Source organism: Schistocerca nitens, chromosome 1, assembly GCF_023898315.1.
Source record: "Schistocerca nitens isolate TAMUIC-IGC-003100 chromosome 1, iqSchNite1.1, whole genome shotgun sequence".
Taxonomy (NCBI): Eukaryota; Metazoa; Arthropoda; class Insecta; order Orthoptera; family Acrididae; genus Schistocerca; species Schistocerca nitens.
In genome coordinates, this window is record NC_064614.1 from 225,189,796 (window position 1) to 225,195,795 (window position 6,000).

General features: G+C 41.0%; 1 protein-coding gene across 1 annotated transcript in view; it reads right to left on the minus strand.

Annotated features, from left to right (window-relative positions):
* LOC126238404 (translation initiation factor IF-2-like) overlaps positions 1-4,904 on the minus strand; it is a 234,864-nt gene extending 229,960 nt beyond the window's left edge. The window contains exon 1 of the mRNA XM_049947791.1: positions 4,808-4,904. The gene's annotated coding sequence lies outside the window, so the exon portion shown is untranslated. The remainder of the gene's footprint in view (positions 1-4,807) is intronic.
* Positions 4,905-6,000: the final 1,096 nt, after the last annotated feature.

The following is a 6,000-nucleotide window of genomic DNA, read 5'->3' on the forward strand; positions in this document are numbered from 1 at the left end:
CGTCTGGGAGGGGCCACACGGCCTGCAGACTGCACCGCCGCCAGCACACGGCCGTCACCCGACAGCCGCTTCTCCGGCGGGACGCACGAATCTCGCCGATACGCGCTTTTCCGTTCCGCTGAGCGCTGCATTTCCTACGCGGCGCCTCCCGAGCTGGCAGTCTGCCAGAGCGTGCGCTCACCGCCCCAACATGCGCGCCCGACGCAGGAAAGGTGAGTCTCGACCGCTACAGCATACGCCGCCGCGTGCTGGGTGCTCATCGAAAAGAGTGCACCGTTAAACGTTCATAACCGCTTCGAGAAGATCTCTTGCAAGGTTTCAGACACGTGTTGGTACGCTAGTGATCGAGTGTTTTGTTGCGTGGTTGGTGTTCGTAGCCTGCGTTGTTGTTCGTGCGGTCTTCAGTCCAAAGACTGATTTGATGCACCCTTTCATGCGTGTTTCCTCGTTAAAATCAGGATGTGTGTCCTATCAGCCGATTCATTCTTGTAGTCAACTTCTGCCATTAATTTTTTTTCTCCATAATATGGTTCAGTACCTCCTCACTAGTTACTCAATGTAATCCTTTCTATGGATGTGTCTGCTTTACGGAGCATATCGTTGAATTCTAGGTATAGACACCAAATACTGCAGAAATAATGTTTGAACCCCAGTACGAAAGCCATTCTTGTTTGAGCTTTGCTGTAGTGAATTTCTATAGAACAAATTTCGAAAGTTTCTATTCTCTTCTTGTTTGAACTGTTTGATTCCAGAGAAATGCCTTCAGAAAATACTTCCTAACATTTAAACTCATATTTAACACTGATAAATTTCTCTTTTAGAAACTTTTTTCTTTTTTTCCCCAATAACCGTCACAATTGCGATAACGGTCATTTCTTTCTGGCGAATAGTTGCGGGCTATCATGTCCTTTTCAAACCGTAGCCTTAAACGCGTTAAAGACTTCATATTATATGCTCATTTAAAGTCTTAACGTGGAACGGTAGAGAAATAGCTTGAAGGTGGTACGATGACCCCTCTGTCAGGCACTTAATTGTGAAATGCACAGTAATTATGTAAGTGTAGATATAGTCTGTACGATTAAAGTCGGCCGCTGTGGCCGAGCGGTTCTAGGCGCTTCATTCCGGAACCGCGCTGCTGCTAAGGTCGCAAGTTCGAATTTTGCCTCGGGTATGGATGTGTGTGATGTCCTTAGATTGAAGTAGTTCTAAGTCTAGGGGACTGATGACCTCAGATGTTAAGTCCCATAGTGCTTACAGTCATTTGAACAATTTACGTTTAATGGCAGTGATGCTCCGAAATGGTTTAAATGGCTCTGAGCACTATGGGACTTAACATCTGAGGTCATCGGTCCCCTAGAACTTACAACTGCTTAAACCTAACTAACCTAAGGACGTCACACACATCCATGCCCGTGGCAGGTTTCGAACCTGTGACTGTAGCAGTCCCGCGTTTCCGGACTGAAGCGCTTAGAACCGCTCGGGATGCTCCAAAACTAATCGCCACAAAGAAATGAATATTAACGCAACAGTAACGTATATCTGAAAAAAATAAAAATATTTGAAACCCAAGTTGCTGGTCCTATCCTCCATTATGCTGAAACTTCATAAACTCTCTTCTTGTTACTGCGAGTCTGCATTTTGTATCCTCTCTATTTCGGCCTTCGTCAGTATAAATTCCGTATGTAGCAGAACTTTTTAAACAAAAATCTTTCTTTAAAAACAGTGGACGTAAATTAAACGGCGCATTTTAACATAAGCGTATAATACTCTTCGATCGGGGAATGGAGTGATACTGGGTGGTGTGGAGCAGACAGTACAGCAAAAGTGCCCCGTAATTTTTTTAAAAGTGGAAAGAAAAGCTGTCGACACAACGCAGACTGACCTCAGTCCCACGTAAACATCTGATGATAGTGCTGAAACTGCGCTACGCCCTCTGCGGTAGCTTTCGCTATCAGCAAATTTCCCGGCCATTTTTGTGAAAAAGCAGTACTGTGAAAGTTAATAAACGATCTATTCCTGTACTCTTCTTTTTGAAGAAATACCGAATATCTTAAAGGAAATAATTCATCCCAATCGGGAAACCATAACAGTCTCAATTCAGTATCTTGGTGAAAATGCGTGACGATTGTTAACCATACGGTATATCACTTGAAAGTCTGAGTGCTGTCACTTGCTTTGATATCTTGATCCGTTGACGAAATGATACGAATACCCACGTCACATGTATCCATCAGTTATTCGGCTGCAGCCCTTCTTACACGAGGGAAGCGTGCTCCTACTTGTTAGTCACTCTAGTCCAAGGAATGAGTGTCGTTGACACTGCTACTTCCTCTGCGCAATGAATGACGATATCATTACAAAGAAAAACTTTTCCACTTCTCGTCACCTTCTGACGTTTTTAATGTACGGTAACACCACAGATAACAGGATAACAGAAACATTGCAAAAACAAAAAAAAAGAAAGTTTCGTACTAATTAATAAATAACTTTAGTCATGGCGAGAATACATTCCTCTCTTGGTCGTGAATTGGTGGAAGACGTTTGCTGTCTCCGAAACTGACCCTTGTGCTATTACTGCACGTGGTGACAAGGTGGGATATCCCTCATCGCTACTGCGATGTCATAGCGTACGTGGCTTATTATTCGGTTTTCCGGCCTGTAGATGATGTGTCGGAAGTGAAACTGCATTGCGTGGATGACAGTGGTTGGTGCTCGTGCAGTGCAGTGTTGCTTTCGTGTTGTTATAAATGGAAGTGTATACACCATAAAAAGATATCGAGAACCACGACCTCAGTGCATAGCCTGCTCCTCATTGATAAGATACCATCAGGCTTAATACGCAAGTCTGAAGGACAGATCACCGTCAATAGTGCCCAATGGTCTCTCTCCATGAGACATGGGTAGAAATTTGGCATTTAGTTCGCGGTATTGACGAATTGATGGAGCTCCAGAGTTGTACGCTTCGATCTCTCATACATTTGATTCTTATATACTGGTGATGAAAATGTGTTCTGCCTCTGGAATTTCGAATCGTCTAACTCCAGTCCAAGCAGAATCGGGCCTGTATGTATCTGCTTTACGGAGCATATCGTTGGATTCTAGGGACAGACATATCAAAAACTGCCGTAATAATGTTTGAACCCCAGTACGAAAGCCATTCTTGTTTGAGCATTGCTATTCTGAATCTTTCAGGAAGCTGCTAACAATGAAAACCGACACCATCACAAACCACTGTACAGGAACGCTTCGTGGACTCTCTCATATGCTCTGCGTAGACAGTTTCGCATCTTCAAGAGATATGGCAACTTTCCTTCAAACCATATCCATGAGATCGCCATCTGAAATCTCTGAAGCTTACTTCTATACATTCTATATATTCTATGTGTTTTATATATATGATCTTGAGTACATTAATTGACCAAACTGACTAGTGCGTTAACTTCAATGTGAGGCTATTTTTTTCTATAACACTGTTTTGGTATTAAAGATATCACGGAGTATACATCGTATGGTAGAGAGCAGTTGACCATGGTTTCTTAGCAATTTGTTGCACCTGTCTACCAAGCTACAAAGAACATGATACATGTTCAGCGGATCGACATAAAAATGCTCTGTGATAGTGTACCGGAGAGTTCTAAGGATCTGACCTTATATAAACTGTTGTTTCTACTTGGAACTTGAGCATAACAACGAAGAGAAAATTTTTGCATGACGAATGTTGGAAAGTAGTTCCTGAATGCTATATTCGTTTCTTATAGAAACTTATAGGAAGAGAAAAAACACTAAGAAAAGTTGTACAGATTATTCGCTAGTCCGTTGCTCTGTTTCTTTATGTTAGATAGTGTCTCAGACGAGTGCTCACGATAACTTTCTGGATAAATGGAAATTATTTCTGACAGTGTACGGAACCGCTTTCACTTTATTTTATAATCCCAAATGTTGTGCAAATGCAGTACAACATAGGCCAGTTTTCTTTAAGATAATGCCTTTACGACACTTGGATATGGCTTGTGCTAAAATCTATTTGTTGTTAATCCAGAGTGTGATCATTTTTAACTGAAACTGAAAACAATATCCACTAAAAATTTCACGTCTTGAGTTATATAAAATGACTAATAAAAATCGTCTATTGTCACAAAACACGCACGCTACTTCATCACAGAGTACTTCTCTGTAACTTGTCAATCAAAATGTTATGTTAAAAATTTTATTTTCGAATATGTATCGTTTGTTAACATACGCGGCAGAAGAAAAGTGCACAGAAATATAAAATGCAGATAGTGGTTCATTATATTTAAGAGAGATACAAAAGTGAGCTTCCCTAAACGGTAAAACAGCTGGGACAGAATCATTCAGAAAAAAATTGTGTTGTAGGTTTCAACATAAGAATCATAAGAGAAAAAGCACTATGCATGATGTAGAATGTACAGTATTTTTATGAAGCTTTCCTTTCTTTTCTTGATTATTCACTGTGAGTTGACACTATATATATAAATATATATATATATATATATATATATATATATATATATATCGAAAAAAACATTGACTGCCAAAACTGCTATGGACAGAAAACAATATCTTCGATAGCTACAAGGCAGAACTGACACCTCGCAAATAAACTTCGTACTAAAACTGAAACAGCATTTGGAAGTAAAAGGAAATTCAACCAGCAAGTTACTGCAGAGACTGGAGATATCCTGTTACATCACAAGACTCTTCCGCGAAAAATGACTTTGTGCTTTTGGGGAAAGGTTTGTGGGGCTATTTTAATCACAGAACTCCTCACTGCTGAGAAATGACTTACAGTACTATCGCCGCTGTAGAAAACGTCGACGCTGTATGCGGGGCCTGGCGGTGCTAGACGAATCGCTAGGCCGTTCCGTCAGAGCTCGCGAATAGCCACTACTTTCTCCGTTGCGCCGGGTCACAAGGACGCGAACCGCCGTGCGTGAATCAGCTGCCACCGAGAAAAGTGTGACTAACACGCCAGACGGCTCATCCGGCAGTCAGCACTTGCCCGGCATTCAAAAACTTCAAAACCAGTCTGGCTTTGTAATACCTCGGTGCGTGTCAGGCCGGAAAGTGTCAACGGAAGTGGTGGAACTTGTGAGTCACTGAAGGGAAACAAAATGCAAGTGTTTCCGCACACGCACGCAAATATACAATCAGGTACGCACGTACGGACTCACACACTCTCTGACATGCACTAGTTAATGCAAGTATACGCTGACATACGCACGTCGACTCACCGACTCGCATATACATGTTGACACCTGGCGCAAGTACAAACACGGCACCCTCCCGGCACGGGTGGCGATTAAGTTTGGTTCACTGTAAATCAGCTATTGCCACCAAATAAGAAACATGCATTCGGATTATAACAGCGCATGATATGGTTGTGTATTTTATTAATTCAAACAATTAAGTATTCTTCCTTACTGATACGTTTGTTTGCGTGGTCACGGTTATATATACCAGTTGTATTTTTTTCTGAAGCTTCCTGAAGTTTAAGGATGGTTTTCACCAGGCGTGTTTCACTTTTATTTACAAAGTGTCTTCCGTTGTCATGGTATACAAACAGTCTGTCTTTCTAAATTTGGCATCGAATTTACGTTCATGTAAAAAAAAAGTAGGTGCAATACCGTAATTAAAACGTATCCCAAATTTATAAAGAAAACTGATTTTAGTTTATAACTAGCAAAACGTAAAAACGTATCACCTGTACTATTTTTCAAAATGACCGCAGGAGATGCTTTTTAAATAAAAGCGAAACACCTTTGATGAAAATTACTCTTAAACTAAAGACGGAAGAAATAATAATTTATTCTTCAGTTTAGTTTAGCCAAATATGGATCGAGTGGAATTTAAACCTTTCGTGCCAATCCTTTCTTCTCTTTCCAGAACTTTTTCTTTCTTTCACTTCATATTCTCAACCGTTCTTCAGTTAAAAATAAATCCCGGAATGACTTGATGCTTTCAGTGCGGCTTATATATTTT